Source organism: Protomyctophum parallelum (assembly GCF_964188405.1).
Source record: "Protomyctophum parallelum genome assembly, chromosome: 17".
Classification (NCBI taxonomy): domain Eukaryota; kingdom Metazoa; phylum Chordata; class Actinopteri; order Myctophiformes; family Myctophidae; genus Protomyctophum; species Protomyctophum parallelum.
The window spans coordinates 32046891-32065579 of record NC_139719.1 but is presented as its reverse complement, the minus strand read 5'-3'; positions in this window follow the sequence as shown (position 1 = coordinate 32065579).

Sequence of the window (18689 nt, the reverse complement as noted above, 5' to 3'; positions counted from 1 at the left end):
TGAAATTTTGATTTTTTTTTTAACCTCGTTTTTCATCATTTTTGAACATGGGCTATAGCCCCTACCGTACGGCATACTATAGCACGCCGTTTTTCATCATTTGAGGATTAGAAAAAAATTCAAAATTTCAAAGAACATGGGTTATAGCCCATCGTTTTTTGAAAAAAAATAAATAATAATTTACCTCGTTTTTCATCATTTTTGAACATGGGCTATAGCCCCTACCGTACGGCATACTATAGCACGCCGTTTTTCATCATTTGAGGATTTGAAAAAAATTCAAAATTTAAAAAAACATGGGTTATAGCCCATCGTTTTTTGAAAAAAATATAATAATAATTTACCTCGTTTTTCATCATTTTTGAACATGGGCTATAGCCCCTACCGTACGGCATACTATAGCACGTCGTTTTTCATCATTTTTCATCATTTTTGAGGATTTGAAAAAAATTCAAAATTTCAAAAACATGGGTTATAGCCCATCGTTTTTTGAATTTTTGAAAAAAAAAATTAACCTCGTTTTTCATCATTTTTGAACATGGGCTATAGCCCCTACCGTACGGCATACTATAGCACGTCGTTTTTCATCATTTTTCATCATTTTTGAGGATTTGAAAAAAATTCAAAATTTCAAAAAACATGGGTTATAGCCCATCGTTTTTAGAATTTTTGAAAAAAAAAATTACCTCGTTTTTCATCATTTTGTAACATGGGCTATAGCCCCTACCGTACGGCATACTATAGCACGCCGTTTTTCATCATTTGAGGATTTGAAAAAAATTCAAAATTTCAAAAAACATGGGTTATAGCCCATCGTTTAAAAAAATAATAATAATAATAATTTACCTCGTTTTTCATCATTTTTGAACATGGGCTATAGCCCCTACCGTACGGCATACTATAGCACGCCGTTTTTCATCATTTTTGAGGATTTGAAAAAATTTCAAAATTTCAAAAAACATGGGTTATAGCCCATTGTTTTTTTAATTTTTGAAAAAAGAAATAACCTCGTTTTTCATCATTTTTGAACATGGGCTATAGCCCCTACCGTACGGCATACTATAGCACGTAGTTTTTCATCATTTTTCATCATTTTTGAGGATTTGAAAAAATTTCAAAATTTCAAAAAACATGGGTTATAGCCCATCGTTTTTTCAATTAAAAAAAAAAAAAATTAACCTCGTTTTTCATCATTTTTGAACATGGGCTATAGCCCCTACCGTACGGCATTCTATATCACGCCGTTTTTCATCATTTTTGAGGATTTGAAAAAAATTCGAAATATCAAAAAACATGGGTTATAGCCCATTGTTTTTTTAATTTTTGAAAAAAGAATTAACCTAGTTTTTCATCATTTTTGAACATGGGCTATAGCCCCTACCGTACGGCATACTATAGCACGTCGTTTTTCATCATTTTTCATCATTTTTGAGGATTTGAAAAAAAATCAAAATTTCAAAAAACATGGGTTATAGCCCATCGTTTTTTGAATTTTTGAAAAAAAAAAATAACCTCGTTTTTCATCATTTTTGAACATGGGCTATAGCCCCTACCGTACGGCATACTATAGCACGCCGTTTTTCATCATTTTTCATCATTTTTGAGGATTTAAAAAAAAATCTAAATTTCAAAAAACATGGGTTATAGCCCATCGTTTTTTTAATTAAAAAATAAATAAATAACCTCGTTTTTCATCATTTTTGAACATGGGCTATAGCCCCTACCGTACGGCATACTATAGCACGCCGTTTTTCATCATTTTTGAGGATTTGAAAAAAATTCAAAATTTCAAAAAACATGGGTTATAGCCCATTGTTCTTTTAATTTTTGAAAAAAAATTAACCTCGTTTTTCATCATTTTTGAACATGGGCTATAGCCCCTACCGTACGGCATACTATAGCACGCCGTTTTTCATCATTTTTGAGGATTTGAAAAAAATTCAAAATTAAAAAAAACATGGGTTATAGCCCATTGTTTTTTGATTTTTTGAAAAAAAAATTAACCTCGTTTTTCATCATTTTTGAACATGGGCTATAGCCCCTACCTTACGGCATACTATAGCACGCCGTTTTTCATCATTTTTGAGGATTTGAAAAAAATTCAAAATTTCAAAAAACATGGGTTATAGCCCATCGTTTTTTGAAAATAAATAAATAATAATTTACCTCGTTTTTCATCATTTTTGAACATGGGCTATAGCCCCTACCGTACGGCATACTATAGCACGCCGTTTTTCATCATTTGAGGATTTGAAAAAAATTCAAAATTTAAAAAAACATGGGTTATAGCCCATCGTTTTTTGAAAAAAAATTATAATAATTTACCTCGTTTTTCATCATTTTTGAACATGGGCTATAGCCCCTACCGTACGGCATACTATAGCACGTCGTTTTTCATCATTTTTCATCATTTTTGAGGATTTGAAAAAAATTCAAAATTTCAAAAACATGGGTTATAGCCCATCGTTTTTTGAATTTTTGAAAAACAAAATTTACCTAGTTTTTCATCATTTTTGAACATGGGCTATAGCCCCTACCGTACGGCATACTATAGCACGTCGTTTTTCATCATTTTTCATCATTTTTGAGAATTTGAAAAAAATTCAAAATTTCAAAAAACATGGGTTATAGCCCATCGTTTTTAGAATTTTTGAAAAAAAAAATTTACCTCGTTTTTCATCATTTTGTAACATGGGCTATAGCCCCTACCGTACGGCATACTATAGCACGCCGTTTTTCATCATTTGAGGATTTGAAAAAAATTCAAAATTTAAAAAAACATGGGTTATAGCCCATCGTTTAAAAAAAAAATAATAATAATAATTTACCTCGTTTTTCATCATTTTTGAACATGGGCTATAGCCCCTACCGTACGGCATACTATAGCACGCCGTTTTTCATCATTTTTGAGGATTTGAAACAATTTCAAAATTTCAAAAAACATGGGTTATAGCCCATTGTTTTTTTAATTTTTGAAAAAAGAAATAACCTCGTTTTTCATCATTTTTGAACATGGGCTATAGCCCCTACCGTACGGCATACTATAGCACGTAGTTTTTCATCATTTTTCATCATTTTTGAGGATTTGAAAAAATTTCAAAATTTCAAAAAACATGGGTTATAGCCCATCGTTTTTTCAATTAAAAAAAAAAAATTAACCTCGTTTTTCATCATTTTTGAACATGGGCTATAGCCCCTACCGTACGGCATACTATATCACGCCGTTTTTCATCATTTTTGAGGATTTGAAAAAAATTCGAAATATCAAAAAACATGGGTTATAGCCCATTGTTTTTTTAATTTTTGAAAAAAGAATTAACCTAGTTTTTCATCATTTTTGAACATGGGCTATAGCCCCTACCGTACGGCATACTATAGCACGTCGTTTTTCATCATTTTTCATCATTTTTGAGGATTTGAAAAAAAATCAAAATTTCAAAAAACATGGGTTATAGCCCATCGTTTTTTGAATTTTTGGAAAAAAAAAATAACCTCGTTTTTCATCATTTTTGAACATGGGCTATAGCCCCTACCGTACGGCATACTATAGCACGCCGTTTTTCATCATTTTTCATCATTTTTGAGGATTTAAAAAAAAATCTAAATTTCAAAAAACATGGGTTATAGCCCATCGTTTTTTTAATTAAAAAATAAATAAATAACCTCGTTTTTCATCATTTTTGAACATGGGCTATAGCCCCTACCGTACGGCATACTATAGCACGCCGTTTTTCATCATTTTTGAGGATTTGAAAAAAATTCAAAATTTCAAAAAACATGGGTTATAGCCCATTGTTCTTTTAATTTTTGAAAAAAAATTAACCTCGTTTATCATCATTTTTGAACATGGGCTATAGCCCCTACCGTACGGCATACTATAGCACGCCGTTTTTCATCATTTTTGAGGATTTGAAAAAAATTCAAAATTAAAAAAAACATGGGTTATAGCCCATTGTTTTTTGATTTTTTGAAAAAAAAATTAACCTCGTTTTTCATCATTTTTGAACATGGGCTATAGCCCCTACCTTACGGCATACTATAGCACGCCGTTTTTCATCATTTTTGAGGATTTGAAAAAAATTCAAAATTTCAAAAAACATGGGTTATAGCCCATCGTTTTTTGAAAATAAATAAATAATAATTTACCTCGTTTTTCATCATTTTTGAACATGGGCTATAGCCCCTACCGTACGGCATACTATAGCACGCCGTTTTTCATCATTTGAGGATTTGAAAAAAATTCAAAATTTTAAAAAACATGGGTTATAGCCCATCGTTTTTTGAAAAAAAATAATAATAATTTACCTCGTTTTTCATCATTTTTGAACATGGGCTATAGCCCCTACCGTACGGCATACTATAGCACGTCGTTTTTCATCATTTTTCATCATTTTTGAGGATTTGAAAAAATTTCAAAATTTCAAAAACATGGGTTATAGCCCATCGTTTTTTGAATTTTTGAAAAAAATAATTAACCTCGTTTTTCATCATTTTTGAACATGGGCTTTAGCCCCTACCGTACGGCATACTATAGCACGTCGTTTTTCATCATTTTTGAGGATTTGAAAAAAATTCCAAATTTCAAAAAACATGGGTTATAGCCCATCGTTTTTAGAATTTTTGAAAAAAAAAAATTACCTCGTTTTTCATCATTTTGTAACATGGGCTATAGCCCCTACCGTACGGCATACTATAGCACGCCGTTTTTCATCATTTGAGGATTTGAAAAAATTTCAAAATTTCAAAAAACATGGGTTATAGCCCATCGTTTTTTGAAAAAAAATAATAATAATTTACCTAGTTTTTCATCATTTTTGAACATGGGCTATAGCCCCTACCGTACGGCATACTATAGCACGCCGTTTTTCATCATTTTTGAGGATTTGAAAAAATTTCAAAATTTCAAAAAACATGGGTTATAGCCCATTGTTTTTTTAATTTTTGAAAAAAGAAATAACCTCGTTTTTCATCATTTTTGAACATGGGCTATAGCCCCTACCGTACGGCATACTATAGCACGTAGTTTTTCATCATTTTTCATAATTTTTGAGGATTTGAAAAAAATTCAAAATTTCAAAAAACATGGGTTATAGCCCATCGTTTTTTCAATTAAAAAAAAAAAATTAACCTCGTTTTTCATCATTTTTGAACATGGGCTATAGCCCCTACCGTACGGCATACTATATCACGCCGTTTTTCATCATTTTTGAGGATTTGAAAAAAATTCGAAATATCAAAAAACATGGGTTATAGCCCATTGTTTTTTTAATTTTTGAAAAAAGAATTAACCTAGTTTTTCATCATTTTTGAACATGGGCTATAGCCCCTACCGTACGGCATACTATAGCACGCCGTTTTTCATCATTTGAGGATTTGAAAAAATTTCAAAATTTCAAAAAACATGGGTTATAGCCCATCGTTTTTAGAAATTTTGAAAAACAAAAATTAACCTAGTTTTTCATCATTTTTGAACATGGGCTATAGCCCCTACCGTACAGCATACTATAGCACGTCGTTTTTCATCATTTTTGAGGATTTGAAAAAAATTCAAAATTTCAAAAAACATGGGTTATAGCCCATTGTTCTTTTAATTTTTGAAAAAATAAATTAACCTCGTTTTTCATCATTTTTGAACATGGGCTATAGCCCCTACCGTACGGCATACTATAGCACGTCGTTTTTCATCATTTTTCATCATTTTTGAGGATTTGAAAAAAATTAAAAATTTAAAAAAACATGGGTTATAGCCCATCGTTTTTTGAAATTTTGAAAAAAATTTTAACCTCGTTTTTCATCATTTTTGAACATGGGCTATAGCCCCTACCGTACGGCATACTATAGCACGCCGTTTTTCATCATTTGAGGATTTGAAAAAAATTCAAAATTTCAAAAAACATGGGTTATAGCCCATCGTTTTTTGAAAAAAAAAAATAATAATTTACCTCGTTTTTCATCATTTTTGAACATGGGCTATAGCCCCTACCGTACGGCATACTATAGCACGTCGTTTTTCATCATTTTTCATCATTTTTGAGGATTTGAAAAAAATTCAAAATTTCAAAAACATGGGTTATAGCCCATCGTTTTTTGAATTTTTGAAAAAAATAATTAACCTCGTTTTTCATCATTTTTGAACATGGGCTTTAGCCCCTACCGTACGGCATACTATAGCACGTCGTTTTTCATCATTTTTGAGGATTTGAAAAAAATTCCAAATTTCAAAAAACATGGGTTATAGCCCATCGTTTTTAGAATTTTTGAAAAAAAAAAATTACCTCGTTTTTCATCATTTTGTAACATGGGCTATAGCCCCTACCGTACGGCATACTATAGCACGCCGTTTTTCATCATTTGAGGATTTGAAAAAATTTCAAAATTTCAAAAAACATGGGTTATAGCCCATCGTTTTTTGAAAAAAAATAATAATAATTTACCTAGTTTTTCATCATTTTTGAACATGGGCTATAGCCCCTACCGTACGGCATACTATAGCACGCCGTTTTTCATCATTTTTGAGGATTTGAAAAAATTTCAAAATTTCAAAAAACATGGGTTATAGCCCATTGTTTTTTTAATTTTTGAAAAAAGAAATAACCTCGTTTTTCATCATTTTTGAACATGGGCTATAGCCCCTACCGTACGGCATACTATAGCACGTAGTTTTTCATCATTTTTCATCATTTTTGAGGATTTGAAAAAAATTCAAAATTTCAAAAAACATGGGTTATAGCCCATCGTTTTTTCAATTAAAAAAAAAAAATTAACCTCGTTTTTCATCATTTTTGAACATGGGCTATAGCCCCTACCGTACGGCATACTATATCACGCCGTTTTTCATCATTTTTGAGGATTTGAAAAAAATTCGAAATATCAAAAAACATGGGTTATAGCCCATTGTTTTTTTAATTTTTGAAAAAAGAATTAACCTAGTTTTTCATCATTTTTGAACATGGGCTATAGCCCCTACCGTACGGCATACTATAGCACGCCGTTTTTCATCATTTGAGGATTTGAAAAAATTTCAAAATTTCAAAAAACATGGGTTATAGCCCATCGTTTTTAGAAATTTTGAAAAACAAAAATTAACCTAGTTTTTCATCATTTTTGAATATGGGCTATAGCCCCTACCGTACAGCATACTATAGCACGTCGTTTTTCATCATTTTTGAGGATTTGAAAAAAATTCAAAATTTCAAAAAACATGGGTTATAGCCCATTGTTCTTTTAATTTTTGAAAAAATAAATTAACCTCGTTTTTCATCATTTTTGAACATGGGCTATAGCCCCTACCGTACGGCATACTATAGCACGTCGTTTTTCATCATTTTTCATCATTTTTGAGGATTTGAAAAAAATTAAAAATTTAAAAAAACATGGGTTATAGCCCATCGTTTTTTGAAATTTTGAAATTTTTTTTAACCTCGTTTTTCATCATTTTTGAACATGGGCTATAGCCCCTACCGTACGGCATACTATAGCACGCCGTTTTTCATCATTTGAGGATTTGAAAAAAATTCAAAATTTCAAAAAACATGGGTTATAGCCCATCGTTTTTTGAAAAAAAAAAAAAAATAATTTACCTCGTTTTTCATCATTTTTGAACATGGGCTATAGCCCCTACCGTACGGCATACTATAGCACGCCGTTTTTCATCATTTGAGGATTTGAAAAAAATTCAAAATTTAAAAAAACATGGGTTATAGCCCATCGTTTTTTGAAAAAAATATAATAATAATTTACCTCGTTTTTCATCATTTTTGAACATGGGCTATAGCCCCTACCGTACGGCATACTATAGCACGTCGTTTTTCATCATTTTTCATCATTTTTGAGGATTTGAAAAAAATTCAAAATTTCAAAAACATGGGTTATAGCCCATCGTTTTTTGAATTTTTGAAAAAAAAAATTAACCTCGTTTTTCATCATTTTTGAACATGGGCTATAGCCCCTACCGTACGGCATACTATAGCACGTCGTTTTTCATAATTTTTCATCATTTTTGAGGATTTGAAAAAAAATCAAAATTTCAAAAAACATGGGTTATAGCCCATTGTTTTTTTAATTTTTGAAAAAAGAAATAACCTCGTTTTTCATCATTTTTGAACATGGGCTATAGCCCCTACCGTACGGCATACTATAGCACGTAGTTTTTCATCATTTTTCATCATTTTTGAGGATTTGAAAAAAATTCAAAATTTCAAAAAACATGGGTTATAGCCCATCGTTTTTTCAATTAAAAAAAAAAAATTAACCTCGTTTTTCATCATTTTTGAACATGGGCTATAGCCCCTACCGTACGGCATACTATATCACGCCGTTTTTCATCATTTTTGAGGATTTGAAAAAAATTCGAAATATCAAAAAACATGGGTTATAGCCCATTGTTTTTTTAATTTTTGAAAAAAGAATTAACCTAGTTTTTCATCATTTTTGAACATGGGCTATAGCCCCTACCGTACGGCATACTATAGCACGCCGTTTTTCATCATTTGAGGATTTGAAAAAATTTCAAAATTTCAAAAAACATGGGTTATAGCCCATCGTTTTTAGAAATTTTGAAAAACAAAAATTAACCTAGTTTTTCATCATTTTTGAACATGGGCTATAGCCCCTACCGTACAGCATACTATAGCACGTCGTTTTTCATCATTTTTGAGGATTTGAAAAAAATTCAAAATTTCAAAAAACATGGGTTATAGCCCATTGTTCTTTTAATTTTTGAAAAAATAAATTAACCTCGTTTTTCATCATTTTTGAACATGGGCTATAGCCCCTACCGTACGGCATACTATAGCACGTCGTTTTTCATCATTTTTCATCATTTTTGAGGATTTGAAAAAAATTAAAAATTTAAAAAAACATGGGTTATAGCCCATCGTTTTTTGAATTTTTGAATTTTTTTTTAACCTCGTTTTTCATCATTTTTGAACATGGGCTATAGCCCCTACCGTACGGCATACTATAGCACGCCGTTTTTCATCATTTGAGGATTTGAAAAAAATTCAAAATTTCAAAAAACATGGGTTATAGCCCATCGTTTTTTGAAAAAAAAATAATAATAATTTACCTCGTTTTTCATCATTTTTGAACATGGGCTATAGCCCCTACCGTACGGCATACTATAGCACGCCGTTTTTCATCATTTGAGGATTTGAAAAAAATTCAAAATTTAAAAAAACATGGGTTATAGCCCATCGTTTTTTGAAAAAAATATAATAATAATTTACCTCGTTTTTCATCATTTTTGAACATGGGCTATAGCCCCTACCGTACGGCATACTATAGCACGTCGTTTTTCATCATTTTTCATCATTTTTGAGGATTTGAAAAAAATTCAAAATTTCAAAAACATGGGTTATAGCCCATCGTTTTTTGAATTTTTGAAAAAAAAAATTAACCTCGTTTTTCATCATTTTTGAACATGGGCTATAGCCCCTACCGTACGGCATACTATAGCACATTGTTTTTCATCATTTTTCATCATTTTTGAGGATTTGAAAAAAAATCAAAATTTCAAAAAACATGGGTTATAGCCCATCGTTTTTTGAATTTTTGAAAAAAAAAAATAACCTCGTTTTTCATCATTTTTGAACATGGGCTATAGCCCCTACCGTACGGCATACTATAGCACGCCGTTTTTCATCATTTTTCATCATTTTTGAGGATTTTAAAAAAAATCTAAATTTCAAAAAACATGGGTTATAGCCCATCGTTTTTTTAATTAAAAAATAAATAAATAACCTCGTTTTTCATCATTTTTGAACATGGGCTATAGCCCCTACCGTACGGCATACTATAGCACGCCGTTTTTCATCATTTTTGAGGATTTGAAAAAAATTCAAAATTTCAAAAAACATGGGTTATAGCCCATTGTTCTTTTAATTTTTGAAAAAAAATTAACCTCGTTTTTCATCATTTTTGAACATGGGCTATAGCCCCTACCGTACGGCATACTATAGCACGCCGTTTTTCATCATTTTTGAGGATTTGAAAAAAATTCAAAATTAAAAAAAACATGGGTTATAGCCCATTGTTTTTTGATTTTTTGAAAAAAAAATTAACCTCGTTTTTCATCATTTTTGAACATGGGCTATAGCCCCTACCTTACGGCATACTATAGCACGCCGTTTTTCATCATTTTTGAGGATTTGAAAAAAATTCAAAATTTCAAAAAACATGGGTTATAGCCCATCGTTTTTTGAAAATAAATAAATAATAATTTACCTCGTTTTTCATCATTTTTGAACATGGGCTATAGCCCCTACCGTACGGCATACTATAGCACGCCGTTTTTCATCATTTGAGGATTTGAAAAAAATTCAAAATTTAAAAAAACATGGGTTATAGCCCATCGTTTTTTGAAAAAAAATAATAATAATTTACCTCGTTTTTCATCATTTTTGAACATGGGCTATAGCCCCTACCGTACGGCATACTATAGCACGTCGTTTTTCATCATTTTTCATCATTTTTGAGGATTTGAAAAAAATTCAAAATTTCAAAAACATGGGTTATAGCCCATCGTTTTTTGAATTTTTGAAAAAAATAATTAACCTCGTTTTTCATCATTTTTGAACATGGGCTATAGCCCCTACCGTACGGCATACTATAGCACGTCGTTTTTCATCATTTTTCATCATTTTTGAGGATTTGAAAAAAAATCAAAATTTCAAAAAACATGGGTTATAGCCCATCGTTTTTTGAATTTTTGAAAAAAAAAAAAAAACCTCGTTTTTCATCATTTTTGAACATGGGCTATAGCCCCTACCGTACGGCATACTATAGCACGCCGTTTTTCATCATTTTTCATCATTTTTGAGGATTTAAAAAAAAATCTAAATTTCAAAAAACATGGGTTATAGCCCATCGTTTTTTTAATTAAAAAATAAATAAATAACCTCGTTTTTCATCATTTTTGAACATGGGCTATAGCCCCTACCGTACGGCATACTATAGCACGCCGTTTTTCATCATTTTTGAGGATTTGAAAAAAATTCAAAATTTCAAAAAACATGGGTTATAGCCCATTGTTCTTTTAATTTTTGAAAAAAAATTAACCTCGTTTTTCATCATTTTTGAACATGGGCTATAGCCCCTACCGTACGGCATACTATAGCACGCCGTTTTTCATCATTTTTGAGGATTTGAAAAAAATTCAAAATTAAAAAAAACATGGGTTATAGCCCATTGTTTTTTGATTTTTTGAAAAAAAAATTAACCTCGTTTTTCATCATTTTTGAACATGGGCTATAGCCCCTACCTTACGGCATACTATAGCACGCCGTTTTTCATCATTTTTGAGGATTTGAAAAAAATTCAAAATTTCAAAAAACATGGGTTATAGCCCATCGTTTTTTGAAAATAAATAAATAATAATTTACCTCGTTTTTCATCATTTTTGAACATGGGCTATAGCCCCTACCGTACGGCATACTATAGCACGCCGTTTTTCATCATTTGAGGATTTGAAAAAAATTCAAAATTTAAAAAAACATGGGTTATAGCCCATCGTTTTTTGAAAAAAAATAATAATAATTTACCTCGTTTTTCATCATTTTTGAACATGGGCTATAGCCCCTACCGTACGGCATACTATAGCACGTCGTTTTTCATCATTTTTCATCATTTTTGAGGATTTGAAAAAAATTCAAAATTTCAAAAACATGGGTTATAGCCCATCGTTTTTTGAATTTTTGAAAAAAATAATTAACCTCGTTTTTCATCATTTTTGAACATGGGCTATAGCCCCTACCGTACGGCATACTATAGCACGTCGTTTTTCATCATTTTTCATCATTTTTGAGGATTTGAAAAAAATTCAAAATTTCAAAAAACATGGGTTATAGCCCATCGTTTTTAGAATTTTTGAAAAAAAAAATTACCTCGTTTTTCATCATTTTGTAACATGGGCTATAGCCCCTACCGTACGGCATACTATAGCACGCCGTTTTTCATCATTTGAGGATTTGAAAAAAATTCAAAATTTCAAAAAACATGGGTTATAGCCCATCGTTTTTTGAAATTTTGAATTTTTTTTTAACCTCGTTTTTCATCATTTTTGAACATGGGCTATAGCCCCTACCGTACGGCATACTATAGCACGCCGTTTTTCATCATTTGAGGATTTGAAAAAAATTCAAAATTTCAAAAAACATGGGTTATAGCCCATCGTTTTTTGAAAAAAAATAATAATAATTTACCTAGTTTTTCATCATTTTTGAACATGGGCTATAGCCCCTACCGTACGGCATACTATAGCACGCCGTTTTTCATCATTTTTGAGGATTTGAAAAAATTTCAAAATTTCAAAAAACATGGGTTATAGCCCATTGTTTTTTTAATTTTTGAAAAAAGAAATAACCTCGTTTTTCATCATTTTTGAACATGGGCTATAGCCCCTACCGTACGGCATACTATAGCACGTAGTTTTTCATCATTTTTCATCATTTTTGAGGATTTGAAAAAAATTCAAAATTTCAAAAAACATGGGTTATAGCCCATCGTTTTTTCAATTAAAAAAAAAATTAACCTCGTTTTTCATCATTTTTGAACATGGGCTATAGCCCCTACCGTACGGCATACTATATCACGCCGTTTTTCATCATTTTTGAGGATTTGAAAAAAATTCGAAATATCAAAAAACATGGGTTATAGCCCATTGTTTTTTTAATTTTTGAAAAAAGAATTAACCTAGTTTTTCATCATTTTTGAACATGGGCTATAGCCCCTACCGTACGGCATACTATAGCACGCCGTTTTTCATCATTTGAGGATTTGAAAAAATTTCAAAATTTCAAAAAACATGGGTTATAGCCCATCGTTTTTAGAAATTTTGAAAAACAAAAATTAACCTAGTTTTTCATCATTTTTGAATATGGGCTATAGCCCCTACCGTACAGCATACTATAGCACGTCGTTTTTCATCATTTTTGAGGATTTGAAAAAAATTCAAAATTTCAAAAAACATGGGTTATAGCCCATTGTTCTTTTAATTTTTGAAAAAATAAATTAACCTCGTTTTTCATCATTTTTGAACATGGGCTATAGCCCCTACCGTACGGCATACTATAGCACGTCGTTTTTCATCATTTTTCATCATTTTTGAGGATTTGAAAAAAATTAAAAATTTAAAAAAACATGGGTTATAGCCCATCGTTTTTTGAAATTTTGAAATTTTTTTTAACCTCGTTTTTCATCATTTTTGAACATGGGCTATAGCCCCTACCGTACGGCATACTATAGCACGCCGTTTTTCATCATTTGAGGATTTGAAAAAAATTCAAAATTTCAAAAAACATGGGTTATAGCCCATCGTTTTTTGAAAAAAAAAAAATAATAATTTACCTCGTTTTTCATCATTTTTGAACATGGGCTATAGCCCCTACCGTACGGCATACTATAGCACGCCGTTTTTCATCATTTGAGGATTTGAAAAAAATTCAAAATTTAAAAAAACATGGGTTATAGCCCATCGTTTTTTGAAAAAAATATAATAATAATTTACCTCGTTTTTCATCATTTTTGAACATGGGCTATAGCCCCTACCGTACGGCATACTATAGCACGTCGTTTTTCATCATTTTTCATCATTTTTGAGGATTTGAAAAAAATTCAAAATTTCAAAAACATGGGTTATAGCCCATCGTTTTTTGAATTTTTGAAAAAAAAAATTAACCTCGTTTTTCATCATTTTTGAACATGGGCTATAGCCCCTACCGTACGGCATACTATAGCACGTCGTTTTTCATAATTTTTCATCATTTTTGAGGATTTGAAAAAAAATCAAAATTTCAAAAAACATGGGTTATAGCCCATTGTTTTTTTAATTTTTGAAAAAAGAAATAACCTCGTTTTTCATCATTTTTGAACATGGGCTATAGCCCCTACCGTACGGCATACTATAGCACGTAGTTTTTCATCATTTTTCATCATTTTTGAGGATTTGAAAAAAATTCAAAATTTCAAAAAACATGGGTTATAGCCCATCGTTTTTTCAATTAAAAAAAAAAAATTAACCTCGTTTTTCATCATTTTTGAACATGGGCTATAGCCCCTACCGTACGGCATACTATATCACGCCGTTTTTCATCATTTTTGAGGATTTGAAAAAAATTCGAAATATCAAAAAACATGGGTTATAGCCCATTGTTTTTTTAATTTTTGAAAAAAGAATTAACCTAGTTTTTCATCATTTTTGAACATGGGCTATAGCCCCTACCGTACGGCATACTATAGCACGCCGTTTTTCATCATTTGAGGATTTGAAAAAATTTCAAAATTTCAAAAAACATGGGTTATAGCCCATCGTTTTTAGAAATTTTGAAAAACAAAAATTAACCTAGTTTTTCATCATTTTTGAACATGGGCTATAGCCCCTACCGTACAGCATACTATAGCACGTCGTTTTTCATCATTTTTGAGGATTTGAAAAAAATTCAAAATTTCAAAAAACATGGGTTATAGCCCATTGTTCTTTTAATTTTTGAAAAAATAAATTAACCTCGTTTTTCATCATTTTTGAACATGGGCTATAGCCCCTACCGTACGGCATACTATAGCACGTCGTTTTTCATCATTTTTCATCATTTTTGAGGATTTGAAAAAAATTAAAAATTTAAAAAAACATGGGTTATAGCCCATCGTTTTTTGAAATTTTGAATTTTTTTTTAACCTCGTTTTTCATCATTTTTGAACATGGGCTATAGCCCCTACCGTACGGCATACTATAGCACGCCGTTTTTCATCATTTGAGGATTTGAAAAAAATTCAAAATTTCAAAAAACATGGGTTATAGCCCATCGTTTTTTGAAAAAAAAAAAAATAATAATTTACCTCGTTTTTCATCATTTTTGAACATGGGCTATAGCCCCTACCGTACGGCATACTATAGCACGCCGTTTTTCATCATTTGAGGATTTGAAAAAAATTCAAAATTTAAAAAAACATGGGTTATAGCCCATCGTTTTTTGAAAAAAATATAATAATAATTTACCTCGTTTTTCATCATTTTTGAACATGGGCTATAGCCCCTACCGTACGGCATACTATAGCACGTCGTTTTTCATCATTTTTCATCATTTTTGAGGATTTGAAAAAAATTCAAAATTTCAAAAACATGGGTTATAGCCCATCGTTTTTTGAATTTTTGAAAAAAAAAATTAACCTCGTTTTTCATCATTTTTGAACATGGGCTATAGCCCCTACCGTACGGCATACTATAGCACGTTGTTTTTCATCATTTTTCATCATTTTTGAGGATTTGAAAAAAAATCAAAATTTCAAAAAACATGGGTTATAGCCCATCGTTTTTTGAATTTTTGAAAAAAAAAAATAACCTCGTTTTTCATCATTTTTGAACATGGGCTATAGCCCCTACCGTACGGCATACTATAGCACGCCGTTTTTCATCATTTTTCATCATTTTTGAGGATTTTAAAAAAAATCTAAATTTCAAAAAACATGGGTTATAGCCCATCGTTTTTTTAATTAAAAAATAAATAAATAACCTCGTTTTTCATCATTTTTGAACATGGGCTATAGCCCCTACCGTACGGCATACTATAGCACGCCGTTTTTCATCATTTTTGAGGATTTGAAAAAAATTCAAAATTTCAAAAAACATGGGTTATAGCCCATTGTTCTTTTAATTTTTGAAAAAAAATTAACCTCGTTTTTCATCATTTTTGAACATGGGCTATAGCCCCTACCGTACGGCATACTATAGCACGCCGTTTTTCATCATTTTTGAGGATTTGAAAAAAATTCAAAATTAAAAAAAACATGGGTTATAGCCCATTGTTTTTTGATTTTTTGAAAAAAAAATTAACCTCGTTTTTCATCATTTTTGAACATGGGCTATAGCCCCTACCTTACGGCATACTATAGCACGCCGTTTTTCATCATTTTTGAGGATTTGAAAAAAATTCAAAATTTCAAAAAACATGGGTTATAGCCCATCGTTTTTTGAAAATAAATAAATAATAATTTACCTCGTTTTTCATCATTTTTGAACATGGGCTATAGCCCCTACCGTACGGCATACTATAGCACGCCGTTTTTCATCATTTGAGGATTTGAAAAAAATTCAAAATTTAAAAAAACATGGGTTATAGCCCATCGTTTTTTGAAAAAAAATAATAATAATTTACCTCGTTTTTCATCATTTTTGAACATGGGCTATAGCCCCTACCGTACGGCATACTATAGCACGTCGTTTTTCATCATTTTTCATCATTTTTGAGGATTTGAAAAAAATTCAAAATTTCAAAAACATGGGTTATAGCCCATCGTTTTTTGAATTTTTGAAAAAAATAATTAACCTCGTTTTTCATCATTTTTGAACATGGGCTATAGCCCCTACCGTACGGCATACTATAGCACGTCGTTTTTCATCATTTTTCATCATTTTTGAGGATTTGAAAAAAAATCAAAATTTCAAAAAACATGGGTTATAGCCCATCGTTTTTTGAATTTTTGAAAAAAAAAAATAACCTCGTTTTTCATCATTTTTGAACATGGGCTATAGCCCCTACCGTACGGCATACTATAGCACGCCGTTTTTCATCATTTTTCATCATTTTTGAGGATTTTAAAAAAAATCTAAATTTCAAAAAACATGGGTTATAGCCCATCGTTTTTTTAATTAAAAAATAAATAAATAACCTCGTTTTTCATCATTTTTGAACATGGGCTATAGCCCCTACCGTACGGCATACTATAGCACGCCGTTTTTCATCATTTTTGAGGATTTGAAAAAAATTCAAAATTTCAAAAAACATGGGTTATAGCCCATTGTTCTTTTAATTTTTGAAAAAAAATTAACCTCGTTTTTCATCATTTTTGAACATGGGCTATAGCCCCTACCGTACGGCATACTATAGCACGCCGTTTTTCATCATTTTTGAGGATTTGAAAAAAATTAAAAATTAAAAAAAACATGGGTTATAGCCCATTGTTTTTTGATTTTTTGAAAAAAAAATTAACCTAGTTTTTCATCATTTTTGAACATGGGCTATAGCCCCTACCTTACGGCATACTATAGCACGCCGTTTTTCATCATTTTTGAGGATTTGAAAAAAATTCAAAATTTCAAAAAACATGGGTTATAGCCCATCGTTTTTTGAAAATAAATAAATAATAATTTACCTCGTTTTTCATCATTTTTGAACATGGGCTATAGCCCCTACCGTACGGCATACTATAGCACGCCGTTTTTCATCATTTGAGGATTTGAAAAAAATTCAAAATTTAAAAAAACATGGGTTATAGCCCATCGTTTTTTGAAAAAAAATAATAATAATTTACCTCGTTTTTCATCATTTTTGAACATGGGCTATAGCCCCTACCGTACGGCATACTATAGCACGTCGTTTTTCATCATTTTTCATCATTTTTGAGGATTTGAAAAAAATTCAAAATTTCAAAAACATGGGTTATAGCCCATCGTTTTTTGAATTTTTGAAAAAAATAATTAACCTCGTTTTTCATCATTTTTGAACATGGGCTATAGCCCCTACCGTACGGCATACTATAGCACGTCGTTTTTCATCATTTTTCATCATTTTTGAGGATTTGAAAAAAATTCAAAATTTCAAAAAACATGGGTTATAGCCCATCGTTTTTAGAATTTTTGAAAAAAAAAATTACCTCGTTTTTCATCATTTTGTAACATGGGCTATAGCCCCTACCGTACGGCATACTATAGCACGCCGTTTTTCATCATTTGAGGATTTGAAAAAAATTCAAAATTTCAAAAAACATGGGTTATAGCCCATCGTTTTTTGAAATTTTGAATTTTTTTTTAACCTCGTTTTTCATCATTTTTGAACATGGGCTATAGCCCCTACCGTACGGCATACTATAGCACGCCGTTTTTCATCATTTGAGGATTTGAAAAAAATTCAAAATTTCAAAAAACATGGGTTATAGCCCATCGTTTTTTGAAAAAAAATAATAATAATTTACCTAGTTTTTCATCATTTTTGAACATGGGCTATAGCCCCTACCGTACGGCATACTATAGCACGCCGTTTTTCATCATTTTTGAGGATTTGAAAAAATTTCAAAATTTCAAAAAACATGGGTTATAGCCCATTGTTTTTTTAATTTTTGAAAAAAGAAATAACCTCGTTTTTCATCATTTTTGAACATGGGCTATAGCCCCTACCGTACGGCATACTATAGCACGTAGTTTTTCATCATTTTTCATCATTTTTGAGGATTTGAAAAAAATTCAAAATTTCAAAAAACATGGGTTATAGCCCATCGTTTTTTCAATTAAAAAAAAAAATTAACCTCGTTTTTCATCATTTTTGAACATGGGCTATAGCCCCTACCGTACGGCATACTATATCACGCCGTTTTTCATCATTTTTGAGGATTTGAAAAAAATTCGAAATATCAAAAAACATGGGTTATAGCCCATTGTTTTTTTAATTTTTGAAAAAAGAATTAACCTAGTTTTTCATCATTTTTGAACATGGGCTATAGCCCCTACCGTACGGCATACTATAGCACGCCGTATTTCATCATTTGAGGATTTGAAAAAAATTCAAAATTTCAAAAAACATGGGTTATAGCCCATCGTTTTTAGAAATTTTGAAAAACAAAAATTAACCTAGTTTTTCATCATTTTTGAACATGGGCTATAGCCCCTACCGTACAGCATACTATAGCACGTCGTTTTTCAT